Below are 18,134 nucleotides of genomic sequence, written 5' to 3'. Positions count from 1 at the left end.
GTCCACAAGGCTAATTACTCACGGAACACCACCAATGGAAGCCTTAATGTGCCTCCATCACTATGTGCACTATGTGCAAAAGGCATATGTAGGCTATGTAATAGTGGTTGTGATGGAGCAGGAAGTTTGTGACTGAGTGAACGCACTGCCACACTGAGGTCTTAGCCGTATCCATCCCTAACCACCTCCAAAAAACTCCCCACAATATAAAAACAGAGTGCCGCCAGCAGCTGAATTTCAGGGCTTAGGTAGTAGCTCCGTTGAGTTTGTATCGACAAAGATGAACCAACAAGATATAAAAGCTGCTGAATTTGCTCCTGTGGAAGGCAAAATTAATACTTTCGACATGGTAGCTATTCTGATACTACAGTATTGTGAAATAGAAGTACTAAGAAATAGTGAACATACACTAACTGGCTCCGTGGACAACTATTTGCTGTCTTACTTCCATAGTTTGACCAAACTCGCTATCATATTAATTCCCTTGAAATAGACTCTTAATTATCTGCTGCATGATGTTTTGCCAGGTGATTTGCCTTTGTACATTATAATGGAAAAACTAACAACCATCAGTATAATGACAGTTTTATTCTTTGCATAAAAACACTTTAGAATTGTAACATTTATTTGGTGCTGCACATCTTTTTTTTGCCACAGAATTACAATTGTATCAATTGAAATGTGAAGACGCTTTCTGCACAGTGGTGGCCACTAGCGGAGTGAACTGTGAACAGCAATAAGGTATAGCTAAGAGTGGTCCAAACTAACCCAAATGAATGACTTACAGAAGGTACTCTTAACTAAGAGGTGTAAGATTAATAAGGGAATTAAGATCAATATAACTCAAAGGGGATTGAATTACAGTGAATAAGAACCAAATTAGTATGAAAATTATTTAGAATTAATATTTAACACTTTATCATCTATTCATCCACCAATAAGTTGAGGTTAGGGTATTTGATCAATTCTGGACAAAATATTATCCCGTGGCCTACGGTACGGTAGTTGAGGTGGAAGTAAATAAGGATTTAGCCGTGATAAGTGTTTAACACACAAAATTACTTAAGTAATATAAAGCATGCATAATACAGAGAAAACACATGTATGAGGCAACTTCTGGTGATTAGTTCCTATAACTGAGGTAGAAAACCCTACGAATAGGCTGTAATGAAAGTTAAACACACAGAAATAATTCCACAGGTTATATAGAACATACATGATACTTAAGAAATGTGTGAGGTAAATACTTGTAATCAATTCAGCTTATTGGAAGCAATTTTGAGACCGTTGTTTGTATTAAACCACAAGTGGGTTAAATTTCAGTCTATTGGTTTTTGGTGATCCTTGGCCAAAGGAATGCCTTAGAATACTTCCTTTCATGATAAGGCTGGGGATTTATGCATTGGGGTCACCACAGGGTTTCTTTGGCCATTTGGTCTTAAAGGATCACTTCACCCATTTGCATTTAGCTTTGTATTGTTAGAAACCCAGTCATATATTATAATGATCATGGATTTTTCCTTTGTTTTTCCCTGAGATGGGAGAAATAAGGATTTAATTGTTTTACTTCCTGCTTATTATGACGTAAAAATCGTCATTTTGCGTCATAATAAGCAGGAAGTCAAAATTCATTGAAAAGTGTAGAGACTACAGACACTAGCTTATTATTATTCCAGGGGGTGGGACCCACTCACCCTACAGGCCTATTACAGATCAGTGGGTGGGACTAAACTTACAGAAACGAAAATGAAAATCCGCCATCTTGTTTGGAAGCTATGTAGCTAAGCTAACAAGCGCTTATGGAGTCAGATTTACGAGAATGGCTGGAGGAACAACTCATGATATGGAAGAAGAGGATTTTCAAAGTCTGTTGCTCGAAACAGATGTTCGTGGCTATCTATACGAGCCACAATATAGCGCAGAGCAGCTGAGGCTGATGGAGGAACAGGAGGCGGCGGCTGCAGCCGAGGCCGGAGACCTGCCTGTCGCGTCCGAGGAGCCCGGGCGTGCTCGAGCTGGTGCGGACTGATGGTGCCTGTGCTCTCGTTGTGCGCCTATGGACACAGAGCTCGAGTCCGTCTGCTGAAAGAATTTGAAAGATGCCAATTTCTCCTCGAAGAAATGTCTGAGGCAGACAAAGACAAGGATGTTTGCGTTGTGAACCATCCTAGTTTCGCCCCGCATATGGACAGAGGCGTCCTGGAGACATATTTCAGAATTCCGAAGGTAAACTGGAAACGCCAGCCGAAGCCTGCAGGGACAAATGGACGTCTAACTGTAAAATAAGTGTTTCAATTTAATTTATTATTCATTTCGTGAAATGTATACAATTTCTTCAAGCATTATTATCACGAAATGATTCCCGGTTAATAAGTTACGTAACGTCAACTGTAAACTGTTTGTGCAGTACCTTTTTTAATGCACAAAAAGCTTACTGTGGCATTGTTTACTACTGTGGCACGTAAATACCATACATCGCTAACTGTGTCCTCAATGTCTTGTAGACAATATCGCCTAACAGCCTAACAGCGGTGTTCTGGATTATTGGGAGTGGCTTGTGGAGCTGTGCAAATGTGTTGCATTGTGGGAGTTGTGGTTTTCCATACAAATGAGCCCTAAAGTTACTTTCTGTAATAACTCGGTCAAAAAGGCACCAAATTCGAAAGTTTTAATAGATTTCGACTACATATATGACCCACTTTCAATGAAGATCAATGTTCCCACAGGTGAAATGCTCCTTTAAGTTTGGGCAACAAAGAGAAATCTTTTCCTGCTGTCCTGGCGTCGCTGGTATGAGATTAGACAGGCACAGAAGGGAAAGGAGGGGGTGACATCCCCTTTAGCCATCTTGGCACCATGACTGTGTTTTATGGTGCACTAATGGTTCGATGGGGAATCGTTCTGAACTTTGGAATGCGGTGTTGGGTTCTTGAAATGGACTGTTCAAGGATTATCCTACAGAGGTATAACTTAAGGTATATCTTACGAACAACGTAGCATAAAGAAGGTTTCGGTAAATGCAGCCCTGATTTTCCCATCACTAATTCACAGGGAAGACAGGGACAATTAGGTACAGGTGTTTCAAATCACTGTAACCATAGAAACATTCTGTAGAAACCCAAGACAAGGAGAGACAGGAACCTACAAAACAACAATAAACAGACATGCCCCCCACAAAGAAGAGGCTTACAGACACTCCAAACAACAGAAGCTCAAGTCCAGGAGGGAGGTGGAGTGGAGGTGGATCGGGGGAGGGATGGCGGGCTAGGCCTGTGTGGTTGAAGTGGCATGCAGACCACAGGGCCTTTGGTAGAGCACGAGGTCTCCAAAGCGGAGCAGGGAACCAAGGTGGAGCAGAATCGACAAATCAAGGAGCCGGCATACAGACAAAGTGCATGAGGCTGCCAGAGATAGAGATCACCAGGGTGGAGCCAGCAGAGCTGAAGACAACCAAGGTGGAAGCTAGTAACAGACTCTGTGGCCATAACAAGACAAGCAGAGAGTATGGGAATGGCTTCAGTGGTCGTTACATGACAGGGAGACTTTTTGCCTCCTTGGCCACAACAGGACTAAGTGCTCAGAGTCAGGCTCCATGGCCTTGACAGGATGGGCAAAGGGTTCAGGGATGGTTTCTTTGACATTAATAGGACAAACACAGGGTTCAGAGATGCTTCCTTGGCCATTACAAGACAGACTGAGAGGGCTGAGACCACACAAATTCAAGCCACTTGCACCAACACCAGAAGTGTGTCCGCCGAACTGGAGGCCAGTCTCCAGTGTCTAGGGACATCCTTGTTAGCTTCAAATGTAATGTTCATGACAGCCATAAACACTGGAGTGGCTTCTTTGATGGCTGAAGACTCTTTTGTGGTGTTCATGATGGCTGAGGACTCTAGAGTGATAGCCATGTTGTGACAAGACTCTGGAGTGGAGGCTACCGAGGGAGCACCACTAATGGCATGAAGAAACTAAAGTGAAGTGAAGTGTGGCCAAGTATGGTGAATGAATGAATGGATGATGCATTTATATAGCGCTTTATTGTGTATTGCTGTACACCCAAAGCACTTTGGGGGGTGGGGTCTCTCCTCGAACACCACCAGTGTTCAGCATCCACCTGTATGATGCCACAGCAGCCACAGGACAATGGCTCCAGTGCACACACCAGCTACAGGTGGAGAGGAGAGAGAGTCGTAGAGCCAATCAAGTGGATGGGGATTATTGGTGTCCCATACTCACAATAAGTGCTCTGCAATTAATCCATTTAGGTGCACAGACACACAGTAGTGAACACACACAACATGAACACACACCCGGAGCAGTGGGCAGCCAATGCTTCGGTGCCCGGGGAGTGGCTCAGATAGTCCCCCTCGAAAAAAATGTCATAAGGCATACCTGCTCAAAATATGTTAAATGAGTAAATCCAATAAAGTCCTAAACATAGAGTGGTGGAACTATGATGTCAATTTGTATGCAAAAACCTGGAAACGAGTTAGCATTTTAGCACTTTAGTTCCATCATCCCAGAGTCAATATGTTTTTGAAAGTGAAAGTCGTGACATTTGCTAAGAATGGTTACCCATACTCAGAATTGGTGCTCTGCATTTAACCCATCCAAGTGCATACACAGCAGTGAGAAGTGAACACACACCCAGAGCAGTGGGCAGCTATAGATTCAGCGCTCAAGGGCACTTCAGCCATGGGTATTGAGGGTGGAAGAGAGCATTGTTCATTCACTCCCCCCCACCTACAACAACTGCCAGCACCAAGACTCTAAATGGCTTTTGCGCAAGCCAGCACTGCTGCAGCAGTGTAAAATACAGACAAAGGCTCCTGCAGGAGCAGGAACTGTTGCGGCAGCGTGGGAATTAGGTAAGGCTTCTGTGGGAATGGGAATTGATGCGGCAGTGGGGAAATATGGAAAAGATCCTGAGGGAGCGGGCACTCCTGCAGCTATGGGGAAATACTGAAAAGGCTCCTGCAGGATCAGGAACTGCTACAGCAGTGGGGAAATATAGAAAAGGCTACTCACCCCTGCAACATTGTAAAATACAGACAAATGCGGAAGCAGGAACTGCTGTGGCAGTGGTGAAATATGTAAAGAGGGTCCTGCGGGTTCAGGCACTGCTGAGGCAATTGGAAAATATGGAAAAGCTCCTGTGAGAGTGGGCACTGTTGTGGCAGTGGGGAAATATGGAAAAGCTCCTGCGCGAGCTGTGACTGCTGCAGTAGTGCGGGAATTAGGTAAGATTCCTGCACTAGTGGGAACTGCTTCAGCAGTGGGGATGCCGCTGAGCCAGTAAGGATTTATACCGAAAAGGCACTGCTGAGGCAGTGGAGAAAATAGGTAAAAGGCTCCTGTGGGAGTGGGCACTGCTGCGGCAGTGGGAAAAAAGGGTAAAGGCTCCTGTGGGAGTGGGGAAATATGGAAAAGCTCCTGCGAGAGCAAGCACTGTGGAAATTAGGTAAGTCTCCTGCGGGAGCGGGAACTGCCGAGGCAGTGTGGGAAATATGGAAAAGCTCCTGCTGCTGGGATGGCTGGAGTGGGGATGGGCCGTTATAGGTGCATTAGGTGATGTTAAAAGGGGTTAGCTATGGTGGGTCAGAAGTTTGAGTGAACGGGGAGGTACAGATATTAAAGGGGTCAGCCAATGAGAGTTCAGTGGGCTTCCTTGATGTGGGAGTGATCCAATCGAATGTAGCTCTTGAAAGCTTCTGACGACCAGCAAACAAGTATGGGTGACTGGAAGTTGAAAATGAAATGGCTTTTCTTGGTCAGTGCCCGGTTGAATGAAACTCCTTAAGTGAGGGTTTCCCTTAGGGAGAAAAAATCCCTGAGGTAAGGGATTTCATTAAGAGCGTTGCAAGAAACCTCTTAACTGTCACCCTTACCTAAGTGTTTATACTAAGCGTTTCACAGTAGTTTCTGTCAACATACGGCAAAGATCGCCGCGGTTGCTATAGTTACTACCTCTAACAGTAAACGGAACATAACGGACAACAAAGCCAAACCTTTGCTGAAATCACACTTGTATTAATATATTTGTGCTATGGATAGTACAAACATAACAGAAAACAAAAAAACGTAAACCAAACTGGACAGAGGACGAAAAGGCAATTATTGTTTTCGTAAGTGGTTATAAGATTAATAATAATAATACTTTTCAGCCTTTCATCAACCATTCATTGTCTCCAAGGGATTATTACGATCATTAAAAACACGCCTTGGTATTTCCTCCTCTTCAATTAACACTAAATCAGCCATCGTATTTTGAGTTTAAGTTGACTTAAGGGAGCTGTTTTGGTCCCTTAAATTTATTAAGGTGAAATGGTCACTAAGGACTTTGTAGCAATGCTTAAGGGAACACTTAGATGATTAAGGGGAAAAACTTAATAACAGCCTTAAGTTCCTTAAGGAAACCCTTAGGGTTTTTTCTTGCAACCCAAGTTTCACTAAGGGTACCCTTAACCTTATATCTAAGGGATTTCTTAGCTTAAGGAGTTTCATGCAACCGGGCACTGGTCTTTTTTACTTTGCTTGATTTCTTCATCCAGTACCACTAGACTGGAAATAGTGGGGTGGATGTTTGGGTTGAAACTCGATGTGATAGAGAGCTTAGAGCATCTGGGAAAACTGAAGAAAGCCAGTTTTCCCAGGATGGAGTCAATCGTATGGGCGGTGTGAAATTAATGGTAACCTCCGTGGAGGGTGGAAATACATTTAGTCAATATTTTTAAGATTATGGGTCGCCTGGTGTCTGGGCGGGTGGGAAGGGCTCTTTAGTTACCTCTGATGAGTAGGGAGGTCTGTGAATCTGAGGTTAGGGAGAACCGTTTGTGGGAAAAATGGATTCTGCTTAGATAACTTTTAATGGAGCTTATTTGTAGGTTTTTGTTGATGTTAAGGTGAGAGATGAACGAGGTGGTGGCGAACAAGGAAAAGCTTGGGAACGGTAGGTTGTAAGCAGAGTGAAATTCTTTAAAATATATCCATGATGTTAGATAATATTGGAGAGTTCTAGGGTAGATGGATAGGATAGAATTGAGGGAAGCTTCGAGGAGAGGTTTCAGTGGATGGCTTCCGGGAATATCAGCTATGAATAGGTAGGGACTGGGTTTGGGAGTGGTTCCGCATCTGGATCCAATAGTCTGAACTTCTGACAAAATCTGTGTCCTGATGGTGCTGGCTACAGTGGGTGGTTAAGATAAAGGGAAGAAAGAACAAGCATGCAAGGGGAGGAGGAAAGGTAGCCGCCGGAATCGCTTGCAGAGACGAAGAAAGAAATCGAAAAAAGAAAGTGGGGGAATGGTGGGCATCATGGCCTACGCTGCTTGGAGCAAAAGAAAGTGGGGGAATGGTGGGCATCATGGCCTACGCCATTAGCAGAGGCAGCTTCACTCTATTGTTGGATGGTGGAACTGTTGCAGTCCATGAGTAGGGGAGGGGAGGGTTTGGGGTGGGGTAAGGAAATGGCTGTGAATGGGTCTGCGCCACTAGCAGAAGAGTGCTCATGCTAGCATCTGGTACGGGAGCTGGAGGCCGCTGAAAAAGTGACGGTAAGAAGTAACTGGAGGAAAGTCTGAGATATGAGCTTCACGCTTGCTTCAACTGCTGTAGCCCTGTGGAGCCTGCACTGCTAGTTGAGGCAGCTTGTTTGTTACAGGAGCTGGAAGCCATTGAACAGAATTGTTATTAGTAGCTTGAGGGACCGGAAGAGATGTGGGCTTGTGTTACAATGGAGGTAGCCTCACGTTTGCTTCAGCTGCTGTAGCTGTTGGCCATGGGAAGGGGGTGGGGTTGTGATGTCCTGAAGAGCCTGTGTAGCCTGCACAGCTAGTGGAGGCTTTTGAAAGATAAAACGGGGTTAGAAGTGTGTTGCAAGCAGAAGTAGCTTCACGCTTGCTTCGGCTGTTGTAGCTTATTTTTATGCAATAATCCAAAAGCCTATGGATTAATGGGAAAAATCCCATTGGCTTTTTGTCTATGGAAGCATATGGGTAGTAAACTTTATTTTTTAAAGAAAAAATGCCAAATGACCATGCAATATGTAAAATGGCAATGTATTTCTGTATTTAAATTAAAATTTTCATATACATATGTGCAACATTAAGTGCAAAATGAAACTTTAGAAATTTACATTTCAAAATTTCAAAATTTACATTTCCCATTTTCTAAACTAGTTTTAAAATGTAAATTTAAAACATAATTTAATGCTTTATTAGTTCCAAAATTAAAATGAAATTGCAATACCGAAATTGATTAGTTAAGTTTAACTTGTGCAAGCAAAAACTGTAGCAAAATGATCATTTAAATGGCATTTTTACTAAATACATTTAGACTTACGGTTAGGACACTTGAGGTAGCATTTTCATCTTAATACCGTGTGATAATCAGGGCTTCATAATACTTGCGAAGCAGTTTTACGTGCACTCTTTGGATGTGAATGTGTGAGCGCACAGAATACAGCCTCTGGAGCGCATGAGTAAATGGCTTAAAATACTTCAAATACTTGCAAAGAACTGGGATTACAGCTCTCTTGTTCTGAGTTCAGTAAGGTCCCGTTTGGTAAGCTCTCCTCAAAGTCTGAGAGAGATGAGGGAGTTCAGAGTCATGTTCAGCAATGTCACCAAGCACTCACACAGTGTTTTCAAACAATTTTCAGTTTATGGGAATTGAAAAAAAAGAATATATAATCTCATCCAAGTCACAGGCTGAGGGCAAAATGCTTCCCTGAGCACAATAAATGTAGCTCTATCACAGACAGGCAAGCATCAAGGGCCATATGTTCCAGAGACACAAAATTCAATGTCTCTCAACTAGTCTCTCAACTCCCACTAGTCTCTCTACGCTGGAAGGAGTTCTCGCTCCTTCAGTGAGAGCCAGCACAGTGGCAGTGATGACGTCATCATTGTGCGACGTCAGCCAGGCGGAAGTGTTCGGAGGACTTCTCTCTGCCCGAATATGCGCGGTTCTCCCATGGTTTATGTCAATGATTTCACAGGGGTACAGACTTCAGTTTGCCATGAAACCACCTCGATTCAAAAGGGTGATTGTGTCAGTGACCGAGGGAGAATCAGCTCATGTCTTGACGACCAAAATAGGAACTCTTTTGGTGCCAGAGGAGGAGAGCCATCAGGGTTTTTATTAAATAAAAGGGGGCACAGCCCTTCGTCCAATTCTGGATCTTGGTGTTTTAAACAAACACCTATGAAATAATTCATTCAGAATGTTAAAACACAAAGCACTTTGTCAATTGATTCATCTGATCGATTGGTTTGTGACCTTCGATCTGTCAGATGCTTATTTTCACATAGACATTTCCCCCTCTCACAGAAAATTCCTCAGATTTGCATAACGAGGCACAGCTTGCGAATTCTTTAGCTCCAAGGGTTTTTTCCAAATGTGTGAAAGCAGCCCTGTTCCCATTAAGGAACAAGGAAACAAGAATATTGTTGTACATAGACAATTATCTGATATGCTAATTGTTGAGAGCTAGCAGTGAAAGACATGGGATGGTGTTAAATCATCTCAGCAACTTGGGGTTCAGGATCACAAACAGAATATCTGGGGCTCAGCATAGACTCCCTCTCTTTCACACAATGTGTCGCCTGCTTTCAGATGGGGAAAGTGGTTTCGTACATACTGTGTTTTAGAATGCTGGGTCTAATGGCTTCTGTGATTTCTGTAGTACATTTGGGGCAGCTCAAAATTAGGGATTTTCAGTGCTGGATCGCACAGTTAAATCTGTGCTCTCTGCAGCATCTCAGCTGGCTGGTGAGAATTACTCATGCATTAATTTCCCCCACTCTAGTCAGAGTGAGGGAACAGGGTCTGTCATTAAAACTGATATGAATTCTCTATGAATTCGTCTTTGGATGACCTAATTGAGAGTGTATATTATATGTTTATACCCATGCAACAAATTAGTGTTCTAAGAACCTTTAGCAGTTTGTGCATCAAAACCTAATTGAGTTCCATACTTCTCTTACCATGCTCTCACACAAAGGGTTGAAAACCTCTCCAGTATTTCCAACCTCCCGCTTGGAATTTTAGCCTTTCTCATTGAACAAGCCCATCCTGAGAGGCGTGCATCTTCTCAGACCTTAAAAGGCTCAAACACAATTCCGCCTATAGGCATTCTTCTGCAAAATCTTCAGACTGCTGTCGGTGTGTAGAGCCTGAGCCGGTATGAGTGTGCCAAGTGGATAAGGATGGAAAGAAGATAAGGACGTGAGCTAGAAACTCTTCTGCAGCCCTTAAGTCTGCACCAGGCTACTGCCTAGTCTTTCCATTCATCAAGATCCTTTGACTCAAAATGGTTCTTTCTCATCGACCTAACTTCAGCCAACCTACTGGAGCCCCAAAGTGAACAGGACTCTCTTTCAAACAGGTGAGATGTGCAAGTATCAAACTTAAGTATCATTTGCACATTTTACAAAGGTGAAAAGAAACTGATGTTTCCTTCAGGCTGAAGATCTGCTGAATATCAAATTGTTACCATAGCTTCATGTTTTTATTTCTCTTCTCTTTACTGCTTAAAGGGTTAGTTCACCCAAAAATCTAAATGATGTCATTAATAACTCACCCTCATGTCGTTCCAAACCTGTGAGACCTCAGTTTATCTTCGGAACACAGTTTAAGATATTTTAGATTTAGTCCGAGAGCTCTCAGTCCCTCCATTGAAAACGTATGTATGGTAAATTGTCCATGTCCAGAAAGGTAAGAAAAACATCATCAAAGTAGTCCATGTGACATCAGAGGGTCAGTTAGAATTTTTTGAAGCATCGAAAATACATTTTGGTCCAAAAATAGCAAAAACTATGACTTTATTCATCATTGTCTTCTGTTCCGTTTCTGTTGTGAGAGAGTTCAAAACACATCAGTTTATGATATCCCCCATTATTATGCCCATTATTTATCCAATATGGGATTTATCCATTTTCCTAGAAGCCCTTTCTCAACACTCTTTTGCTTGGCTTGTTCTCTGGGCTTGTTCAATGAGAAAGGCTAAAATTCCAAGCGGGAGGTTGGAAATACTGGAGAGGTTTGCAACTGGAGGGAGCTGGGCTTAAGTTTCTCTCTTTTAAGACAGTGCTGCTCATAGCCTTAGTAACAGCTAGGCCTGTGAGTGACTTACAGGCTTTGTCTGTTAGCCCATCATGTTTGCAGTTTGCTCCAGGGTTCACTGCAGTTTCCTTTCTTCTTAACCCAGCTTTCGTGCCTAAGGTACAGTAGTTGACTCAGCATATAGGTGCCCATCTACTGAAATTTCAGCTTTTCACCCTCCGCTGTTCTCTTCTCCAGAGAAGCAAAAGTTGAATTAATTGGGCCCTATTTTAACGATCTAAGAGCATGGTCTCAAGTGCATGGTGCAGGGAGCGTCTGAATCCACTTTTGCTAATTTAACGATGGGATAATTGTCGATGCGCCCGGGTGCATGGTCTAAACAGGTTCTCCCTATTCTAATGTATCAACTGGACCAATCAGGCACAAGTTTTTAAGCTATATTTAACAAATACTCTTTAACATCCCTCATGTGAAAGTGTTCAAAACACAGCAGTTTGGGATATCCGGTTCGAACGACTCATTCAATGTAACCGGATCTTTTTGAACCAGTTCACCAAATCGAACTGAATAGTTTTAAACGGGAACGAGAACGAGTCAATCTTTTGTTCGTTATCTGGCTCGGCTCGGTGTTCATCTTCAGTTCAGACGGAACTGAAGCTCTTCTCAGCAGTTCAGTAAGTGTACTGTTTGAGTAAATTAATTACTCAGGGATATTGGTTTGTTTTAAATCAGAGAGAGTTTCAGCGACATTAAAAAAGTTAACAGCTTAAGTCATTTGTGGATTAATGTGTATTGGACATAGGCGTCGATTTCGGGGGGGACGGGACGCGTCCCCCCCAGATTTTGTCATGAGTCATTTTGTACCCACCACTATTTTTTTTTTTTTTTTTTTGAAAACCTCGAGTTCAATTTAGCCGTTCTGCTGCTGCGCTGGCTACACGCTTTTCTGTTCATTAAAACTGCAACAACTGTAACATTGGGATACGTTCTAGGTTGGGGGAGGGGGAGGGAGAGTCATCGTGTCACTGAGGCAGGTGCAGCTCAGCTGACGTGCCTGTTCACTTTCACTTCTTCTCCGGACTGGACCATTTTGTTCGTGGTGCTACTCAGGGGCGTCATGCATTCATGATTTTTGAGGGGGCACATTTTTTTTTGGGGGGGGGGGGGGGGGGGTAAATATCTTGTTTCTCAAACATGTGTAGGTAAACGCGTTTTGCACCTTTATAGATTGCTATTTGATCAATATATGGAAATGTAGTGTAATCTATTAACTACACATAAACACCTGACTTTTTACTTAAGTGCCATATCATGCCATAAAATATTTTTAATACGACTGAATTTGCATTTAATGTAAATTTTAATAACAATATTGTAAGATACTTATTTTAACACTTTCATTTTACAGAGAGTAAAGAACATTTACATTATCAAAAAACATTTTCATTCAGTCTAGCCAGAGTTCAGGCACTCTCAAAAACTCCCATTAAAATCACTGAAGCACTTTACATTATGAAACGAATATCTTACTTACATTCGTACGCACATCTGCACTTTTTGTTGTTTCTGATAAAAGAATTCGCTAAATAATTCAGTCAGCGAGCAAGTGAACAAAACACTGCGTTTCAGTGATGACTCTTCTGGACGTCTCTGATTGGCCATTGCATCCATAAGCGCAACAGAATAGTTTCTGATTGGTTATCATGAAGCGTTGTACGAACGCGTCTGTCTCTGGCTCAGCGCCAGCCAGCGAACGCAGATTTGAATTTAGCAGCTGATGCTGTGCACTGAACGATCTAATCACAACGCTGTGATTGTATCAAATATATAAAAAATATTATTCTGCAATTTTTTTTTTTCGTTTGGAAGCTGCATTTAAAATCCACTTGGCTCAGAAATCTGAGGGGGCACGTGCCCCCTCACTTCGAATGGGCACGACGCCTCTGGTGCTACTGGCCGCCTGCATGAACACGTGGAGGAGGTAACGTATTAATTTATTCTTGACAATCAGTAAAAACTCCTTTCTCATAGTTTTGACAAAGAACAGCACGTTAGATTGATAGCTTTTAGCAGCTAAATTCTATCATTGACGTTAGCCGGCAACATCAGCTTCTAGAAGCCAAGTAGCTGCTAACTGTCACAGTAAAGTTGCAAACTCTGGTCACAAATATAAAAGGAAATAAAAGAAAGAGTACAAAGGTCGGTAGATCGGTTATCTATTCTCCTCACACTCACGCATGCGCAGTTCTAATTTTTTTTTACCTCAGGATTTACATCAAAGCACAAAGTGACCGTTACACAGGAGTTCAAAATGAATTATCTATGCTACCCTCTGCCAGTCTTCCCATGTGTTGTATTTTTAACAAAGTAAAATTTATGGAGTTGCGGCATTTGCATGTTATTTTATGTAAAAAGTGATTTATTAGTGGTTAACTTAAACCAGGTAGGATCAGGCGGTCGATTCAAACATGTACGGTTAATTGCTGTGTGTATTGCCTATATTTCTGTCACTGATGCCAATCCAATAAATTTTTTTATGGTCCTTCCTTCTTTATGCATTCCAGCCAGTGTTGAGCTCCAGCCTTTGTGTGTGGACTGGACTGAAAAGAGGTGGCCAAATCTGACCAGGTATGGATGTGAATTCAGCAGATTTTGAATTGTTTGCTAAACAGAATTTGAGTGCTGTTTTTTAATTAGGCTACTATTTCTAGCAGAACACTGTGTGTGTGTGTGTGTGTGTGTGTGTTGATTGTAAAAAAATAAAAGAAAAAAAAAATAAATTAAGTGCATGTGAATTCAGCAGATTTTTTAATGATTGCAAAAAAATTAAGGATTGCTTTTTAATTGCAGAACACAAAATGGAACACAAAATGCACTTGTGTAAGTGACAAGCTGGACAACTGTCTACTGAGTACACATGCATTGAACAAATTAACGACAAATTAACGACGAGCAAAAGAGGAACGATTAAAAGACAATTAAAAAGTCAGCCTATTATCAGCTTAAAAATATAGAAAGGGTTAAAGGACATCTCAGCAGGATTTGGAAAAAACTCTACTAAAATTTCCCAAAGAGATGTGAACGCCTCTCGGATGTTCCAATGAAGGCCACAGATTCTTTTCTGCCCATTTTTTGCAGTTTCTCCCTGTGGACATGGCAGACTGATACGCTGTTGAGCCGTGACTGTGCCATTGTGGAGCGGAGCCAGGTCTTCAAACATCGCAGGGCACTGAAACTCCGCTCAGCTTCGCAAGAAGACACAGGGACTACAAGCAACAGCCTAACCAGAGCCTCCACTTGGTGAAACAGCCGTCTCACTTCTGGCACCATGGTCTTCAGGATCTGACTGACCTCCTGGCAAGAATGAAACTGGTAGCTTGCTTTCAGCATAGCCAGTTGCATTTGCAGCACCTCGGCGTCCAACTCTGGGTACAGCTCCACTACCTCACTCGACTCACCTGTCCGAAGGTATTCCTCCAATTTGGCCAGGTGGCCAAGGCCCTCTTGGCTAAATCTGTCATCTAGCTGAGTGACAATTGTATCGGTGGCACAGAAAAACTGTACTTTAAAGTACTCCTCTGCAGAAGATGGGATGTGACTGTTTGCTGGCCCACCATATCGGTTGGATGGTTTCCTAATATGTGGCAACTTTATTGCCTCGAGATCATAAGATAAGGCGAGTTCTACCGCTCTCGAGTAAAGACTCATAAATGACTCACTTGTTCTCTTCGCCAGGAAGGCTTTCTTGGTGCAATCCACAGCCTGTAACATCCCGCCAATTGATACTGCTCTCCCTTGCAAACTTTTATTGAGACCTTCCAGCTTCAGTAGGATATCCTGCCCCATTACAAGGCCAAGGACGGTGGTGCCTTTGTGAAAATGGCCAAGAAGGCCTCTTGCTCGAGGAGCTGAGACAATCGCTTTGTCTGAAGCAATCTCCTCCAGTGCAGCCAGGACTACCTCATACTGTGTGAGGACCGACTTGATGGCTGGTGTGCACACAGTCCATCTTGTGGCACACAATGGCTTAATGGTGGTGAACGAGCCATTTTCAGATATGGCTATCTGTTTGAAGATGGACTTGAACTTCCCAGACTGGCCAAACAAACAACGCGGGTCATGGATCCATGTGAGGGCATCACTCACAACTGGTGCGGATGAGGAGACTGCCTGAGTGACCAGGTTCACACAATGCGGCCCACAGTGGACGAAAATGGCAAGCGGCTGTACTCTGCGGACCAAAGCTTGCATCCCAGCTATGTGCCCCAACATGTTTGCCGCTCCGTCATAAGTTTGGCCACGAAGACCTGAGAGTGGGAGGTTGAGGCGGAGCAGCACATCGGAGGCAATTTTCCAAAGATGTGTGCCAGTTGTGGAAGAGGCCTCGTACATCCCCACAAACTCCTCCCTTGGCTCCAGGTCTTTGTCGACATAGCGGAGGCAGATGGAGATCTGCTCCGTTCCACTGATGTCCTGGGTTCCATCCATTATGAGGGAGTACTGCAGTACAGGTAAGGCAGAAATTTCTTCAGCAACCCCCCTAATTATGGTGTTTCCCATAATGCTCAACATTTCGTTTTGTATTTCAGGGCTGGTGTAGGTGTGATGCTTCTGCAGCCAGCTTGCCAGGTTGGGGTCATCCTCTGCCTTATCCCTGAGATAAGTCTGGAAGTTTCCCTCTTCGTTTGAATGGCCTCTAAGAGCCAAGCCCTGTTTGGAGAGATACCTCAGAGCACCTACAATTTGTAAGAGAGCAGACCTGGCTGCCTCTTGAGCACTTGCTGATGGGCTGCATAATTGCATTCTTACAGAATTTTGTAGATGCGTATGTGTGTTGACAGCTATAATGTGTGCCTTGCTGATCTCATGCCTACTGAAAGCATCCCTACCCTTTTTCCAGTTTCTGAAGCCTGCCAATATAAAGGTTGGTTCACCTCTTTTGGCCAAGGTGGAGGTTTTCTGCGCAAAGGTATTCATGCAATGAATACACAAAACCCCCTTTATTTGATGGCTGTAGTGTAGCCAGGGGAACGCTTTGTACCAGCTGTCCTGGAACCTTAGCGTCCGGTTTGATTTGGTAAGTGGCTCAATATCCCTTGCAGTGGGCTGGTGCGGGCAGTCTAAAGGATGGAGGTGGATCCCCTCATTATGAGTAGCTGGCTGCTCCTGAAATGTAATTAGTTCATTGGATATGAATGAAGGAGTAACTGAGTAGTAGTTTAGTTAATGGCACCATTTTTGTAAATAGTTATTTGTGTAAATAATGTAGTAGTTTAGTAAGTGGAATCATTTTTGTCAAACAGTAATGTTGCTTGTTTTAAGATTATTGTTGCTGTCTGTTTATTTGAATTGTATAGGTTTTTTTCCAATTATATGCAGACCTCACCTCGTCATGCTCATCGGTCTGTTCCTGCCTGTCAGTCTTTCTTTCAGATGGACCTGGGACCTGTTCCTGATATAAACCATATGTAATGCAACTTGTTTTGCATTATTTTTGTTCATTAACCTGTACCTGTCATTTTTTTCAGTTGTGTGTTGACCTCACCTCTCTACTGTGCACCAGTTCCTGACGTTCAATAAGTTCTTGTCCCTAATAATGTAAACAATACAGTGAAGATGGATGGTAACTTGACTGATTTTGCAGTCTAATTTTTATTGTGCTTTTTTAAAACAAACACTTTTTTATAATGCCTGGAGTTCTCCTTTTAGGACTTTGTTTCTGTTTTTGAATGTGCTACCTCACCTCGTCACTGTCTTCCACCAGTTCCTGGCTTTCACTTAGTTCCTGTTCCTAATAAAACAAATTTTAAAAGATTGATAACCCCATTGATTTTGGCCTGTGTCTTTTTTATTGTGGTTTTATGTTGTGTACGCCCAACAGTCTACAGCAGTTCTTGTAATATCTTCTCTTCTTTTCTCCAAACCGTAAATGTAATAATTAATATTAAGTAATTGGAAATTGAAGGCATGATTCGAACACGCTAAGTGGTCGTACAAAAAATTGTCACACTTTTGCTCTTCGAACCGACCATAGGAAATGAATGGGAAATTGACAAAAACACAAATATTCTCTACAAAAAGGCCTCGATGCAGAAAATAAAATGCTCCGCAATGAAGGGGTGACCCTTTAAAACATCAATAGTAAAAAACATAACATAATAATTATAATTAATATAATTATAAAATTAATATAATGTTTAATAATAATAATAATAAGCTGTGATAAAAGCATTGCTTTTTATTTTATTTTTATTGAATTGTAATTACCTGTAACAAAATGCTTTCTCTGTATTCAGGTTTGACTGTAGTAATAATGCAAAAAACGTGTACACTTCACATCAAATTTATTTAAAAAAAAATGTATAAACCTTGGCAAAAAGTATTATTTGGGAATTTATCTAAAAAATACATTCAAATCCACATCTTAAAAGTAAGTAATTGGGTTCAAAAACAACAAAATTTCACAAAACTTTCCATAGAGAGCTATACAGGCATCTAGTGGTAAACCCATGAAATAACAAGTTTTATTTAATTTTTTTTTATCAACAGATGGCACCATTTTTAGGTGTGCAACCGGGAAGTTAACAAGTGGTACACCCACATGAAGAGCAAAGCAAACTGTGCGCTGCGGTAACTGCATGGGTAACTGCTAGCTAGCTAGCTAATAACATTGTTTGTCAAAAAGAGTGACAGAATGGGTTATTCATTTAGCCTATAAGATACCGGCACTTACTGTGCATGTCTGCATGGCTTTAAAAAAAGCTCTGATGTCCTGTCCACTTCTTTTTGACATAATGCTGTTATTTTTTTCTCTATATGACTATCGCGCTTCTTTTTTTTAAAGAATGTTTTTCAAATGAGTTGACAGTTTGGAATGGACAGTGAACGAGCGGGAACGAGGCTACCTACCCTTACGAAAATTAACCATGGTTTTACTACAAATAAAACCAAAAAACCATGGTTACTATAGTTAAACCATGGTAACCACAAATTAACCATGGTTTTTCTAAATTAACCATAGTTTAACCATGGTATTTGTAGTAAATCTGTGGTTATACAAATGGTAGTCA

The 18,134-nt window shown here is 42.2% G+C and overlaps 1 protein-coding gene across 1 annotated transcript in view; it reads right to left on the bottom strand.

Annotated features, from left to right (window-relative positions):
• tshr (thyroid stimulating hormone receptor) overlaps positions 1-18,134 on the bottom strand; it is a 97,919-nt gene that overhangs the window by 58,160 nt on the left and 21,625 nt on the right. The gene's annotated exons all lie outside the window — the stretch shown is intronic.

Source organism: Carassius carassius, chromosome 27 (assembly GCF_963082965.1).
Source record: "Carassius carassius chromosome 27, fCarCar2.1, whole genome shotgun sequence".
Lineage (NCBI taxonomy): Eukaryota > Metazoa > Chordata > Actinopteri > Cypriniformes > Cyprinidae > Carassius > Carassius carassius.
Note: the sequence above shows the minus strand (reverse complement) of the source record. Positions and strands in the feature narration are given on the sequence as shown.